The sequence below is a fragment of the Camelus ferus genome, chromosome 17 (assembly GCF_009834535.1).
Source record: "Camelus ferus isolate YT-003-E chromosome 17, BCGSAC_Cfer_1.0, whole genome shotgun sequence".
NCBI classification, from domain to species: domain Eukaryota; kingdom Metazoa; phylum Chordata; class Mammalia; order Artiodactyla; family Camelidae; genus Camelus; species Camelus ferus.
In genome coordinates, this window is record NC_045712.1 from 45,075,362 (window position 1) to 45,092,528 (window position 17,167).

Here is a 17,167-nt window from a genome sequence, read left to right on the forward strand (position 1 = left end):
AACCCTGCGTGCTCTTACTTAACACAGAATTTTAACTACCTTTGCTGTATTCCTTTCCAGACTAGATTATAGGAGATAAGCTAGAGACATTCCTTGAAAGGCAAGGATCCAGATTTGAGAAATACACTGAAGGGAATGTATACTGCATGGATCACACAAAGGCTGTCATAATCATGACCTTAGTTCAGCAACAACAGGGTGAATTTAAACAATCTGGGGTAGAGGGAAGCGGGAGATACAGACAAAACAAAGGTTGGTCATGAATTGATCATTGTTGCAGCTGGCTGTTGGGTACACAGGGTTTATATATGATTCTCTCACTTTTGTACATGCTTGAATTTTTCCATAGTAACAAAAAAGACATTTTTAAGGCTGAATTGATCATTAGGTATTCTACCTTAAAAAGGTAGAAATCACATCATATATTCTAAAACCACTCCTTTCAAAAAAACAACCAACAACCTACGAAGTTACCTTGAAGGTTACACTTTAGAAAATGCACATTTATCTGAAAAGACCTCATGTCCTGGCAGTGATTTCTTTACGTGGGGGGAGGGAAGTGTGTGTATGTCAAACTCCCTCGCCTCTGCCAGAACCCAGATCTGTTCTTTCTCACTGATAACCTGTCTTTCCACATAGACCAGCCAGCCCTGAAATGGACAGCCCAAGGCATGGGTAGCTATGGCCCTGGGAGGTGAAGATGCTTGGCCTTCTGACGGATCCTGCCTGGTGAGAGGTACCCTCCCGGGCTGCACACAGGGGCCTGGAACCAAGATCTCCATCTGCTAGTGGTGCTGGGGTCACCTGCTAAGGGCTGAGCTGGATTCAGGTTCTGAATTTGGGCTCAAGTGTCACCCCTGGTCTCTTCCTGAAGCCCGAAGAGGGTCACCTCACCCCCTGGGCAGTCTGCCATTGAAGAAGACTGGTGCTGCACAGCAATGCCTTCTCTCAGACCAAAAATACACTGAGCTTTCAGGAAACACAAGCAATTGAGTCTGAGGGCTATCCAGTCACTCATTCCAAAGCAAGTTAATTTATTCCTCATTCGTTCGCATCAAGAATGTCTCAACTGTTTGAGCTTGAGGGCCCAGGGCAGGGGACAGCAGCCAGCCTTGGCATTCCAGGGGGCTTCCTTTGGAGATTCCAAATTATTTCCTGATGGTGAACACTTAGAGCTGCCAGCCTTCTCTGGTCCTGTCAAGGACAGTCTGATGTGATTATTCTTGAGGAAACAGTGCATCGAGATAGTTAATGATACAGGCGGTCATTCAAGGCAGCAGTGGCCACCCACTCCTTTTACAGAAGCCCTCATTTCACAAGACAGGCACTGTCACCCGTCTTATTACTCAAAACAAATCTGGGCAGGAGCCCAGAAAGGACCCTCTCTACCTCCCCCTTCTCCAATACAGTCCATTTTCATTCCTAAATGTCTCTCAAATCCACCCGACTACATCCCCACTGCCAATACCCTCATCCACTCTAACTTCCTTGAGTTTATTGATATCTGTGAGGTAGTTCAAAATGAGGCCAAGGAAGGGAGGAAGTCCTCCTGCACTGCAGGAAGGAGGCCGTGCCAGCCCTGTGGGGGGAAAGTCAGCGTGGTGGAATACCAAATCCCCCGTGTCGCACCATCTGTCTCAACCCATCAACAAATCGGGAGTCCAGCATCCATGAGGGAGATTTGTTTGAGGGGTTGTCCCTGAAAACCAAGCCAAGCAGGGAGCAGAAAATCCCCAGGAGAACGAGAAAGGAGTTTGGGGACCTAGTTAAGAATTTGGCATGCGGTTACGAGGATAAAAAGTTGATGGCTGCATCTTCCAGCAAGTCTAGCTGGTTTCATGTGAAAGTCATTCTAACTCTTGAGGGACTCAAAGAGGTAGCCTGTTGACATGATCAAAAGCAGATTTGGCTCAAGGTGTCTAATATTGGACAGAGAGGTCTTTAGCTGGAATATACCATCTCCATTTCGCCCCAGGCCGCACCATACCTGACAGTACGACCCCTGGCCTAGTTCATGTATTTCTGAAAACTTCTGAGCCCTCAAGGAATATGTTTCACCCCCATAACATGAGCATAAATGGCAACAGAAAACCCCAAAGGAGTACACCGCTCAGTCTGTGACATTTGTCTGCCAGACCCTGTGTCCTTGGAGAAGAAGGGAGCCTGGAAGCTGGCCCAGGACCCCACACCAAATCCAGAGGGAGGTAAGCCAAGTGTCCATGGGGTATTCATGCACCGCTAAGCCAGAGGGAAAGCAGAGAGTCCTGGAAGCAGACAGGTGAGACGTGGGCTGGGGAGTGAGATTCCATTGTCGGGAAGCGGGGAAGCAGGGGGTCAGAGCCGAGGCCTGTCTCTGGGGCTGGCTGGTGCATGAACAGCTGGGACCGGGTCACCCCTACACAGGCCATCATGTGGACGGTTGCAGGCTCCTCCACCGACCTGCTCCGGCCTGTGCCTTCTTGGCAAGAGCAAAGCAGCCTGGGGTGAAAGGGCAGCTGGAGTTTTGGGCTACAGCTGACCATCCTCCTGTGCTCACTTCTAAGGAGACACCACTACCTGTGGGCCTCACGGAGCAGGAGGCCACAGTCAAGTCCTCCCCATCCTCAGTGGACCTCCTCGTGCCCAGCAAGGCCCTGGCATTTCCATTTCCTACCCTTACAAAGAGTGGAGTTCAATCCAACTCCTTTTTTTTTGTTTGTTTGAAGCCCTTGCTAGAAATTTGAATTATCCAGAAGCCCAGATAGGGCAAACCTATTACAGGGTGGCCCTGGAGGAGATAATGACTTGCTTCCCCAGGCAGACATCTCTCCTAGGCAGACATGGTGTTTCCAGAAAGCCCAGAGGAACCATCCTAGAACCAGAAGGAAGCTCTTTACTAAACCTAAAGAAATTGAAGCTCAGAAAAGTTAAGTGACTTGCCCAGGGTCATGCTTCTGTTTTACAGCCATGCAGAACCAGAGGGTATGTTTCCTTAGGGACTATCCGTGGAGCTCTCTGCTCAAGCATTGTATTCTCTTCCTAACTTTGAACAACACCCTCATCTCTCCAAGAGGTACATAATTTTACATCATAGGGATTGTCTGAGACTGAAATTAAATATGAATTTAACTAATGATAGCAGAACCATTTTAGGTGAATGATGTTCTGCTGAGCTGTTAAACGGGTAGAAAAATTATTTGGCAAGTTATAAACGACCATCATGTGTTTTCATACTTTCCAAGGAAAGTTGTTTCCAAAAATACCCACTGATAATTTCGATTATATGTGTAGATAAATCATAAAGCTTTATGCCAGCCTCAGGAATTAGCATAGGCCCCCTGGCCTGGAAGAAATTAAATAAGTTTTTAAAAATCACTTTCTCAAAAGAAAGTGTTTGGGTGAAAAAAAAAAAAAGATACACTCTTTCCATCACACTCTGCAATAAATTGTATGCAAATATAGTCACAAATTCAAATTGCTATTGATTTCACAGCTCCTCCCATCAAGAGGTGGAGTCTATATGGACATAAAAAACAAATTGTGGTTATTGGGGTGTAGGCAAAGGATGGGAGGGACAGATAGATTAGGAGTTTGGGATTAACAGATACACACTACTATATACAAAATAGGTAAACAAGGTCCTATTGTATAGCACACGGAACTATATTCAATGTCTTGTCATGAGCTGTAATGAAAAAGAATCTGAAAATATATATATATGTATGTATATGCATAACTGAATCGCTTTGCTGTACACCTGAAACTAACACTGTAAATCAACTATACTTCAATAAAAAGTAAGAATTAAAGGGGAAAAAAAAAAAAGAGGTAGAGTCTATTTCCCCACTCCTTGAATCTGGCCTCGGGACTTGCTTTGGCTACAGGGACGTTCACAACAAGCTTAAGGTAAGCAGAGCCTTGAAAAGCATTTGCATATTGGAGTTTGCCCTCCCTGACTGCACAAGGAGCCGTGCACACACACCCACCATGTGAACGAGCCCCAACTAACCTCCTGGATAAGAACCCACGTGCAGAACTGAGGTGCCCCAGCTGACAGCCTGCCCACCAAAGGCCCATTCTGGATCAGTCTCAAGCCACCTGCTAAATGCTTACAGACTGTGTAAAAGCCTGGCTGAGATCGTTCAAGTCATCCCAGGTCAGGAGAATCACGAACCATTACGTTTTTGAGTAGGTTTGTTTTGCTGCAAAAGCTCCCCGATCCCTTCCCCAGCATTGCAGGTGCCTTCCCATCATCGACGTCCAGCCACGTCAGGAGTCTTTCACCTCGCTGAGGAAGGGCAAGCACGCTGTGGAGTGGGCCAGCAGCGATCTGGAGCTGGAGCTGGGGCTGATCGTTATTTCTCTGAGTTTTCTTCCACAGCAGCCCAAGGAGCTCCAAAGGGTGAGCCTCTTATTCCTTTTGTTTGCATCTAATCAGCGCCTTGCTGGGGTTGAACCCTCTGTGTGGGTCTCAGAAATCAATAATCCATATCAGAGCAAATCTGATGTCCACTGAAGATCTCAAACCAGGAAAGAAAGCAATGGAGATCAGGTTACATTAAGCCCAGGGCTTGGTCTTTGTTCTCTAGCTCCGTTCCCTGGGAGCTGAGCCTGCCACAGAACGGTTTGGGTTTGGCACTTCTAGGAGTTTCAAATCCTAAATGACATGTCCAGGGCAAGCATAACGGCTGTTTATTCCACCTGTTAGGAACCGTGCACTTTCCTGTTCCCTATCTGGCCATTCACTCCTACGTTCCTCTCTGTTTGTTTACTCATTTGCTCATTCGTTGCTATCACTCACTGAGACTACAACTCAAAGCCCTCCTTACAGCTTACAAAGCTCCTGGTCACTTCGCCAGTCTCATTCCTTAACCACTCTCCCCTCAGCCTGGCCTCCTGACTGCTCTCCATCCACAGCAAGCATCCTCGGTGCCCAGGTCCTTTGCACCTGCTACATGACTCATCACTTCCTGTATCCCTTGCCTTCCAGCGGGCTAACCTGCTTACATGGTAACTCAACAAGTTACTAAGAGAAAAAGAGGGAGCACACAAGGCCCCTCAAGGCCCAGTTGGGACCTGGCCCTTGGTCACATTTGCCACATTCTCCCGGCCAAAGCAGGTCACAGGGCAAGCCCAACTCCAGGGATGGGGAAAGATGCTCCACCTCTTAACAGAACCTTCAAGGTCGCAGAACAAAAAGGTGTAGCTAGAGAGAAGGAAAGGAACTATAAGCATGTTTTAGTCCACCATATTAGCACTGCTTTCCTATAACAAGGCCTGGGAGAATCTCCTAGGGGTCGGAGACGGACTTCATTTTTTAATTCTTATTTTTTATTGAAGTATAATCAATTTACAATGCACAGCACAGCAAAGCGATTCAATTATACGCGTACATGTATTTTTTTTTTAGATTCTTTTCCATTACAGCTCATTACAAGAAATTGAATATAGTTCCCTGTGCCATTACAGTAGGTCCTTATTGTTTATCGAGATGGACTTCTTTTCTTTATATGCCTTCTTATCCCTTTTAGATTTTGAACCCATTAAAACAATAAATAAATAATTTCAACTGGATCGTCTTTGAAAACCTTTTTTTAAAAATGTCTAGTAAGGAAGGAGATGGAAACGTTTAGCTAAAGAAAACATGGCTTCACGATTCTTGCACAAGTTAAGATGGATAATCACATATTGGCTGGTCTAGCATTCCAGGGCATTAATTTCTTTGTATTTTGGTTCTTTCTAAAATTCTGTCTGTCCTTAAAGAATGAGGTGGCTCAAGTGTCATTTTTGGAGGGCTGGTGACATGTGATGTTAGGCACGTGTGCTCTAAGGTCACACCTTCCCAGGTTTGAAAGCTAGTCGGGACATTTCCTGTCTGGAATCTCTGGCAACTCACCCTATTTAAGTCCCAGTTTCCACTGTAAGATGGAGATAATAACGTCTGTTCTACAGGATTTGGGTAAGAATTAGAGGAACTATACACAGAACTACCTAGAGAAATGTCTAGCACATAATAGATGCAACAAATGGTAAGTATTATGCAGAAAGTCGAAACTTGCATTTTTTTCCCCCACAATATCATTTCCTATGTTACTTTAAAAATAAACGCTTTCAGATCAGGTAACTGGCTATGCTCCCACAGGAAGCCTTGCTAGTCAACCCTTTAAAAAGAAGTAGCAATCCTCTTACTGGTTATGATTTTCAAACTCCAGGTCTCCTTCAGGTAAACAATACCAGTGTTCATCACTGTTACATAGAAAGCAAATCTATCCCCCAGTCTATTAAATACACCATCAAAAGACATGGGCATTTCTGATACCCATAGATAGATGAGTCAGGTCTCCAGGAACGTGGAGGCTGGGGCTAGCTTAGAGAGAAGTAACCTCTTTCCAAATAAGGTGTGGGGTTTGGAGAAAATTAGACTCTAATTCAGAATTTAGATGGCTAATAAGAGAATGGTATGATGCTGTCCGCTCCAGGAGGTGCTCTTGTAAACCCCCGAGAAATGAGACTCAGGTTGACAAAATGCCTCCTGGGATTTGGCTGGATAACTGGAATGGATCAAGTGGATTAGCAAGGCTTTAACTAGGCTGATTGCATCCTTGCCAGCTTAATCACAAAGACACTTCTCTGGAGGGGCAGGCCTCCACCCTTGCATGGAGCTTAGAAACAGAAAGCTTCTGGCATCCAACTGATGGGCTCAACCCTGCTGGGCAGCTAAAACTTGGTGTGGCGGCATGGGGTGCCTGCTGGGTGGCTGAATCTGAAGACAATTGCTTTCCAAAGACAAGCTCCAGCTCTCACTTGCTCACACATGCAGATTTATTACCCAAACACTGTCTGAGAAGCAAAATTTTATGTCTTTGACAAAGAAGGAGCATTTTGAACTAGGGATTTACAACGCCCGAGAAACAGCAGAAAGATACAGTCCTTTGCCTCCATCCGAGCAGTGCAGCAGTCTGAGAAATGATCGCCACTGCGTTCCTTGAGGGCATTCATCAGAATCACAATGAGAAACTGGAAACTTCCACTGTGGAAAGGCCAGGGCTGGCAGAAGCGGGAACAGGGTCGAAGGAGTCTTCCAGACTTCCCAACTGTCCTCCTCTAGCTAGCCCCCACCCCCACCGCCCAATGACTCACCCCAGTACCCTCTTCTGCAACTCGCTCCCCATAACATCAAAGGTTAACCCTACTGCATGATCTATCTAATCCAGGGGCCAGCTAACTTTTTCTGTAAATGTTTTCAGCTTTACAGCCCATGAGTCTCGGTTGCAACGACTCAGCTCAGCCACCATGGTACCAAAGTAGCTGAAAACAAAAGGAGATAATCGTGTTCTGACAATATTTTTATTTATGGACCCAGGAATTTGGATTTCGTATCATTTTCACGTGTCATGAAATAGTCTTCTTATTTTGATTTTTTCCAATCCATTTAAAGAGACAGAAACCATTCTTAGCTCATGTGCCACCAAAAACAGGTTGGCTGGGAGCTTGTGGCCCTGGGGCAGTAGTCTGGTCCAGTGGAGTCGCACACACTGGGGGGGTTAATGACTCCCCCCTGGGGTTGAAAGTACTACGTCTCCCACAGTGACCTGTACATAAGGAAGTCAACAGAATCCATCCTTCCGATACCTAGTTACTGAGCACTTTCTAAATGCCAAGCACCATGCTGGACACTGGAGATACCCTGGGAGACCCAAAGAAGTCCTGGTCCCTGAATTCCTGTAGCTGATGGGTTAGCAGAGAATTTCCCTGGTTGTATTATATGAAAGCATATCTGAGCAGGAAGCGAGGATATCTTAGAATGACCAGAAGGCTCCCCTGAATACTGAATCTGATGCCCAGATTCGACCTTTGACAAGCCCAAAAGCTGAGCCCGCCACAACACAGCCCAACCACTCCAGACGGGTGTCTTCTGGCTCCAGAATGCCCTGAGGAAGCTGTAGCTGCTTGTTCCTGACAAGCTGTCCCTGGACAGCTTTAATGATAAGCACCTTGGAGAGCTGGATGGTTTTTTGGGGGGACTGGAGTGCAGGACAGAGGTGAGAGGACCAAGTCAGGGAGATAACTGAATGATATTAAAACTCAAACCACAGACTTGTGATGGGGTTAACATCTGTTCCCAGGCAAATTTACCAATGATAATTCAGAACTTCACATTTTCTGGGCAATGAGATTCATTTAGGCAGAGCATTTGAAAATTCTGTTGTTCTGCCTCCCCAGCCTGTGAAGGGCGCAGAATGCAATCTGCACTTGCTTATTTTGTATCTAAGCAACTGTCAGATTCCATATCTACTAATAAGAAAGGGTATAATTATACCCTGATACTTTAATTAGTAGCAGATGCCTGTGTTTGTGAATAAAATGTAAGATTTTTAGAGACCCGGAAGCTCAATTATATGCAAGCTTCAGGTGCTTGATATTCAGGACTCTTAATTCTTCCTCTTGGCCGGCGAGGACACAGATGCCCAGACAGTGGTCTTTACCAGATCTGGCCACAGTGAGGAAGGCGAGGGGCCTATTTGCATGCAATTTTCATATCACTGAACATCACTGTGTAACATGTACAGACTTTCTCTAGCACTTTTCCAGTTACGGTTGGTAACATCTTTATTTTTAATTCACCACTCCTTTCTACCCACAAAACCTATTCAAGTAATAAACCCTAAAAGAAAAGGAGAAGTAAGTATCTGGAAAATTCAGGCAGGCTACCATGAACTGTGATTGGATTACAGTTTGGACAGCATCACCCAGAACGGTAATTTTGAGTTTATCTGTTGCAGATGGTGTATTTCCTCTGGCAAAAAAAAAAAAGTCTTCAAGTTTACTAGTTTGGTTTATTTTCCCCCTCTCAGAATTCAAGGTGAGTTCCTACAAGTGAAAAAATAAAACTAGGGAAACAGGCCAAGATGGCAGAGTAGAAGGAGCCAGAGCTCACCTCCTCCTCAGGGCACACCAAAATCACAACTAACTGCTGGACAACCATCGATGAAAAAGACTGGAACCTAACAGAAAAGATCTTCTACTAAAAACATAAAGAAGGAACCATGGTAGATGGTGGGAGGGGCGATCTCACGATATAATCAAATCCTATACCCCGGGGCGGGGGAGGCGGCCCACAAACTGAAGAATAATTATATTGCTGAGGTTCTCCCACAGGAGTGAGAGCTCCGAGCTCCAGCCCAGGGGGTCCAACCTCAGGAAGGGGAGCCCCCGGAGCATGCAGCTTTGAAGGCCAGCAGGGCTTAATTGCAGGAGCCTCAGGGGACTGGGGGAAAGAGAGCCCTGTGCTCTTAAAGGACACAAAGAATCTCACGTGCACCAGGACCAAGGAAATAAGTAATATTTCATAGGATCCGGGGCCAGACCTGCCTGCTGGTCTTGGCAGGTGTCCTGTGGAGGTGGGGGGGGGGGGGGACTGTGTGGCTGTGGTTCACCCTGGGGACATAGATCCTGGTGTCAGACATATCTGGGGGTATTTATATGCATGAACTCTCCTGGAGGCTGGTATCTTGCTTGGGTCATTAGCACCAAGACCGGGCCCCACCCAACAGCCTGGAGGCTCCAGTGGTGGGACGCCTCAGGCCAAACAGCTAACTGGGCAGGGACACAGACCCCCCACCACCAGGAAGACTGCACAAGCCTCTAGACTAGCCTCACCCACCAGGGAGTAGACACCAGAACCAAGAAAGCCACGACCCCGCGGCCTGCAGAGTCAAGTCCACAGCGCAGGCCAGCCCTACCCTGGGACCAGCTGGCCCCTGGGCCTTGGGTGAAGAGAGGGGAGGGCACTGCTGGGGCACAGAGGTCATCTTCTACAGAGGGCCACTTCTCCAAGGTCAAGAAATATAATTAACCTACCACACATAAAAATACAAATAGAAATTTAGACAAAATGAGGCAGCAGAGGAATACGTTCCAGACGAAGAAATAAGACAAAACACCAGAAGAACAACTAAGTGAAGTGGAGACAGGCAATCTGCCCAAATAAGAGTTCAGAGTCACGATTCGTAAAGATGATCCAAGAACTCGGGAGAAGAACGGATGCACAGAGAGAAAAGTTAGAAGTTTTTAACAAAGAGTTAGAAAATATAAAGAAAAAACAGAGTCAAAGAATAAACTAACTGACATGAAAAATACACTAGAAGGAATCAACAGTAGAATAAAGGAGGGAAAAACTGAAATAAACAAGTAAATAAATAAAATTTGCTTCCTCAGTCCTGAAAGCTGTGTGTCTTGTATTGAGGCCTTTGGGGAGGACAGAAGGGGTGAAATGCGTCCTTGGAGTTGCTAATGCTGTGGCCTCCTCACTTCCACCAGGTAAATACAAAGCCCTTGAGGGCTTAAAAAATCAAAATTCAAAAAAAAAAAAAAAAAAAGATAGAAAGGGAGAGGGAAGCTAATATACTAAAAAGAAAAGAAGGAGGGAGGCAGGAATTCACTCCCCTGCTCCTGTGTTCACCACTCCCGCTCAGGGCACCTGGGCTGTAAGTTGACCCATACGCTGGTAGACACTGTGTTTCATGCTCTTTGTTCGGCCTTGGTCCCTGGCACAGAGCGGGCCCTCATTCAATGTTTGCTAAATTAAACCAAATGGAACACTCTGGGCCTCTGTTTGCACATCTGAACAAGACAAGACAGGGACAGGACAATCTCTAACATCCATTCTGTAATTCTACAACCCTATATCCAATAGGCTCGGGGACTTCTGCAGGGGTCAGCTGTCCAGCAGAGCCTAAATTTTGGTTAGAGATAGAGAATAACTTGAAAAAGTCCGGACCCTGAGCTTAAACACTGAAATCTCTAAGGACAACATGCCTCCACCCACCTGATGCAACTTCAAGATGTTTTCAGAGAGCACTCCCAGCAAATAGTCAGGAAAACATGACTGTCTCTTGAATGGGATTTCCCCCAAATGAGAGAGTCCTTCTGGAACCAACCACGACAGGATTAAAGAAGCTGGGCTCTATACAGCGACCTCACAATCTGGGGAATTTCAAGAAACCTTCCGTTGCCCTTGTTTTCTTAGAAGCTAGCTTCCTCAAGTCCAAAGATGGACTCCAGCCTCTCGAACATGGGTGTCACAGGGATCCACCCTAGAGTTCAGTCCCCAGGAACCTATGAAGGATGAAGAAGAGAGAGCCTTAGGAGCCACGATAAGCCTGCATAGTCTTTTCCCCAGAACGGGTTCAGCCAAACAGCTGGACACAGGAGGGAAGCAGACTGCGCTCTGTCCCTTCAGAGCTGGAGGGTGTCAGCAGTGCACAGTGGGAAAGGATGCTCTCCTTCACTGCCGGCCTGCTCTGACTAACCCACGCTGCAGTCTGGCTACCGCCGCCTCCCCTGACCTCAGGGAGCAGAACAAAGTGGATTGGGAACTTTTTCTCACTCTTAATTCCCTTCAGCTTCACCGTACCCAGCTGCTGACATCCCTCCCCTGTGGGAAGATTGTGTGTGTTTAACATAGCTCGAGGCAAAAAAGAAGCAATTACTCTTGCCCAAATCCCTCATTCCACAACACAGCCTTCCCAGACTCCCTGGTGAAGTCTCAGTGTCTTTAATATCATCCCGACAATCTCCTTTCACGACCCAACAGTGCTCAGGCCACCCCCACCCACGCCTTCATCATTTTGTCTTGACCCTTAGCAGGGACAGCCTGTCACACGTTTTCTGCCAATGCCTGTCCATACATTGCCACCTAGCGTCCGCAGGCTGTCAGATCCGCCTAACTCTCAGGCGAGTCGTCGAGAGCATTTCCTTGAGCGATGCTGTTCGTTCCCCTGGAAGTAAATACTAGGAGTGGGTTTGGCCTTGTCCACCCCTCGCAGGGGAGTTTCTGACACGGAGCGTGCTGGTATTAATAGCTGTCCTAGACCTCCTTCCGAAAGAAGCCCCTCGGGCATCTCAAGAGCAGGGCTTCTCAAATTCTCACGTGCATCCCAAACACGAGAGGATCTTGTTAAAGTGTGGATTCTGATGCAGCAGGTCTGGAGTGGGGCCCGAGACTGCTTTTCTAACAAGGTCCCAGGCGATGCTGGTGCTGTTGGTCCAGAGACACGGAGGGTAGAGGGGCAGGAGAGGCTCAGCGCATCAGCATTAGTTAGCAGTTGAGCACATACTCGGAGGGAGCTTCAGCCCTGCCTCTGAATCGCCCAGCACCGCCGCTCACACCCTGGCCCCCTGGCTCCAGCCTGCTCAGAGCTGAGGGACACCTGCCCCGGGGGGCAGTACAGAGAGTCGTTCCAGGCCTGAGCTGGAGGTTTAAAACGTGACTCTACCACTTAAGAGTGTGGCCTCAGGAAAGACACTGACCTCTCTCATCCTCAGTTTTCTCCTCTGTGAAATGAGGACCACGACAGTACTCAGGGATAACACGCACAAAACAATGATTAGCTCTAGCTGCTGCTGAGTGGCTCAATCTTATTCGCATTCATTGTCAGGAAAGCACCAAGTTCCCAGTCCAGGACTGTTATTTGTTCTCTAGGAGATGATGGGGATTTGAAGAGGCAGGGGCTTCTGGAGGCCAACAGAGCAGACCCTGGTATTAAGACGAGCTGGGAGGCCGGCAGGAGGGGCGTGGGAAGCAGACGAGGTAATAATTGCTACTGCCTTTTGATTTCCGCTGAAGCCTCTGGAACCTGCCTTGGTGGTGGTAAATGGCTCCCCAGGGACCGCGACAACAGGGAGCCCAGCTCAGGGGCTGTCATCAGGCCGCGCACACACGCCCCCTCTCCACCCTCCTCCTTGGTCCCGATGGCTTTTATTTTTGCACAACCAGCCTGGATCCCACCCTGTGTGTAGAGGCAGCCAGCCAGCCCCTGCCCTGGGGACCTTGTGCAGGTTGGCCCCACGGGGAGTGGATGCACCAGGACAGAGGTGGGCAGGGGGCAATACCACTCGGTTCCCAGGCTGCGGTCCCCAAGGGCTGACCATGTGAAGTGTGAGGGAGGACAGGAATTATTCTGCTCGTTCAGGATAGTCACTTTGACCAGACTAACCTGGATCAGAATTCCCATGTAAAAGAAGAAAAATCACAAACTTTTCTCAACTCAAGTATATTTCCAATTCTAGCTTCCTCAGTCTGACAGCTAAAAAGTGTTTTCTGTCAATTCAACCCCTTTGTTATTTGAAGCCATAATCGGCCCTGAGAAACAGCACAAACTGAGGTGTTAGAAGCAGGAGAGGTAAACACATTTGCATTGTTCTGATTCTTCCCTGAGGCCCTTTCCATTCTATGTTTCTATATTTGAATGGCAATTCTAGATAAAATAATTTTTTTTAAAAAAATCAGCAAAGCTTTGGAGCATTTTGTAATAAATCTCCAGAAAAGCCTTAGGAAAAATGACTTCGGGGTGATAGAGGGGACACTGAGGCAAGTCCTCCAAAGCCCTGGGGTCAGAACTCTTGGATGTGAATTCAGAGCAGGCCAGTCTTCCCTGCCTTCGAGAAGATGCCAGTGGGTGGTCCCCAGCTGATGATCTTCAGAAATACCCAGAGCTACACCTGCATTTCCTTCCTACCCATTTTTCTGTTATCGAACTTAAACCATGTTCCGACTAACTCCAAGACACCCTCCTTCATCCTCACCATGGACAAACTTCCAAAGACGCTGCCCTAAAGGACACTGCCCACTGTCCCTCCAGAAGTGGCCCCATCCTGAGTCCTGAGGGGCAAGACCCAGCTCAAACTCCAAGCCAGGAAGGGGCTGGGTCAGAGGAGCCCCACCCACCTTGACGCCCTTCTGGTGAGAAGGGATGAAAAGAGCTTGCAAATGTGCACTCCCTCCCATGTGCAGGAGGCCAGAGTGGCTGGTGTGCGGAGAAGGAGGTGAGTGGTGGAGAGATGAGGTCACAGAGACCAGAAGCCAGATCATCTATCCAGGGCATGCTAGTACAGAGCTGGGATGACTGAACATACCAGGCATGACTCTGCCGCAGGGCCTTTGCACATGCTGTGTGCTCTGGTCTCAAAGCTCTTCCTTCAGAGATGTATAAGACTCTCTCCTTCACGTTCTTGGTCCTCACTTAGAAGTCTCTCTGATCACCCACCAACACCCTATGTCCACCTTTCCTCCTGTATTGTCCCTTCCTAGCACTTATCATTACCTGCTATACAACATATTTTCTGAATGTGCTTTGTTTGTTGTCTGTCTCCTCTGCCTTAATTTCAGCTCTGCAAGGGCAGAGACTACTGAATCCCATGTGCCTAGATCAGTGCTCAGCACATTGCAGAGGCTCAATAAATTTGTGTGGAATGAATGAATGAATGAATGAATCAATCAATCAATCAGTGAGCCTGGGTTCATGACTAACCTTAAACCCTCAAATCATATCAAGGAGTCATGGCGCGCTCACTGTGGGCAAAGCACAGTGTCTTGTGCTGCGAGGAAGTCAGTGAGCAATAATGCATTGTCCCTGCTCAAAGATGCACAGTCTTATTTGGACGACAAATCATAAATGTCAGAAAAGTTAAACAGTAACAAAGGATTTCACCCTTTTCAACGTATAGAGATATTTCAGTCTCTAAGGCAAAATCCCTATGGTCAGGGGCGCTGGGCTTTGGGGTTATGGAATTAGTGATTCCCTACTCACTGAAGAGTCCTCCATCCTCCTCAGATGACACAGTCCTGTTAATAGGTATCTGAGGCAGTCCTCCAGATACAAAGGAGCCCAAAAGTTCAGAGTATTAAGAGTTGAACAAGAATTTTAAATCATCATAAAAGATACACCATGAGCAGACATGTTTAACATATCCTGTGGCCTCTAGGGAAGATTATTCCAAGAGAATCGGGGGCCGCAGGGGTCACTTGGTGTCACTCCAGGCAGGACAGGTCAGAGAGGATGGAAGTTCAAGCGCCAGTCCCAGTTTACCAAGCCCACTTGAACGTGGCCTGTCGAGAGACCTGGGCTCCCTCAGAAGAAATGGAAGATTTCCCAGAGAGAAAAGCAACCCCCTTGCCCATGAAGGACATCGCCTAACCCCAGAACACCATGCTCTCGAAGTTTCCTTTGAAGCCCCCTCTCTCAAGAGCATCCTCAGAATGTCAACACTTGGAACACCCAGGTGGTGCTTGGTTTCAGGGGAGCAGCCTTCACTTCCCGGACGGTTTCCCTCTTGTCCTCGTGTCTGGGAAAAGCTGAGCCTCAGGGTGACAGTAGGGCTGACTTACAGCTCCCGGCTAGGGGCGGGGGCAGGCTGGTCTCCTCCCTCTTTCATTCATAATTACCCTCACCCCCACTACCAGGCGCAGTGAGCCGCCACCTGGCAAGGCGCTGTGGTTCTGGAAGTCCCCAAATGTGAGCAGGTGTCATGCTCAGGGGGAGGGGGAAGACAATTAACTCCTGAAATGTACAGCCACTGAAATAGCAAAGTGGTGAGTCACCGAAAACCGCCAACCATGAGGATTGTGAGAGTGATGCCATCACAAAGAGGGGGAAATGGGGAGGAACAGGAAGAAATATTCTCCAATGCATCTTCTTAAAAGAGGTGGACTAGGAAATGGGGGTGAGAGGGCGAGAAATTGCTCTCAGCAATGAACACGACGCCTCCCCACTTTCTACCGGCCCTTCGACACCCTCTCCCGGAAAAGGAGGATAAATCTTGAGATGATTCATTCAGCAGACACTGTCTGAGCACCTATTGCGTGTTCCGATGAATCAAGTGAGCACCTAAAATCGAGAGGTTCAGCCTTTGCAAGGCCCTCAAGTCTGATTTAAATATTCCTACTCACAATCTCATCTCCTGATCGTTTTTATCTTAAACCCACCTGAGAAAGACCCGCCATCTAAAAATCAACCCTCCTCAACTCGGTTTCCAGAGAAAATAGCCTCACTCGCCTCTGGGAAGAATGTGTTGCATCCCGGACAGAACACAGCTGTGAGGGAAAGGCAGTGCTTCTTTAAAATTTAACCCCAGAAAAGCTGGGCTCTGGCAGCTCTCTGCACCCTGGAGAGGTGAGGATTCCTTCTCCATCCAGCTGTCCCCTCCACGGGGGTCAAGACAGCAAAAGACAAACGCTGTGGCCACACTGTGGGGCCTCACAGAGCCAAGGAAGTTCCTTCCCGGGGAAGAGTTAGACCTCAAGGTCATCACCCTCTCTGGGGAAGAGCCTTAACATCTTACCAATCCTCTCATTAATTCATGAGTTCAGTAAGTCTGTGTGCCACGTTTTCTCCTTTAGGTGGGAAGTTTCCAGCCGTGATTTCTTCAGATACGTTTTCCATCCTGTTTTCTCTTTTGTCTCCTTCTGTGCCCCCTATTATACATAGACTGGCATGTTTTATGTTACCCCATAGGTCTCTGACATTGCTTTCATTTTCGTTCGTTTGTTTTTCTGTCTGCTCTTCTGATTGGGTGCTTATTCTATCTTGCAGATCATCTCTGACACGTTTTCATTCTCTTTGTGAGTGGTATTTTTTAACATTTGGAAAATTATATTTTGACAAGTCCAACAGCATCAAACAGCATATAAGTTCTAGTTTGGGGCTGAACTCATTCACATGAAGGTTTGGGGATATTTCTTGGTGGAGGAGGAGGTGGTGGTGATTGCAGCAGAAATGCACGGGGGCCGGGGTGGGGAGAGAGGTAACTTGACTGTAGCAGCTACTTATAGTTTGGGATTCACTTGTCAGGCCCCACCGAGCTCCTTTTATTTACAACCCTCCTTTAATTCCGTCTGACCCTCCAACCATCTCAATCCACCCTCTTTCACAAAGAAACTTATCATAAAGTCCTTCCCTCTTTTCACTGAGGAGAAAGGGAAAATAATATTATTTGCTGCTTGGAGGTTTATCGGGAAATCCTAAAAGACAAAATTAAATCCACCATCAGTCAAAACCTCACACAAAGAAAGAAGAACCAGATTGTAGGGCTAAAGCGTGGAGGGAGCCCTACCTCCCGTCTTGGGGAGCAGAGGGAGCTCAAAGGCCAGGAAGCCCCACCAGGCGCCCCATCCCCAGCTCTGGAGGGACGCGCCCAGGCCGCACTTTCTGTCCAGGGCCAGCTCTCCATGGTAACGTTCATTTTCTTAAACTTGCTGTGAGCCATGATTCCTGACGTGTTTTCGTGGTCTTTTCTCACCACCTTTCCCGCAGCAGTGATGTCAGTGAGATAAGCGAGGAGTTGAGAATGTGATTATTTTAAAGAAGCTGAGGATGATCCTCGTGGGTGGTCAAAGAATGACAATTAG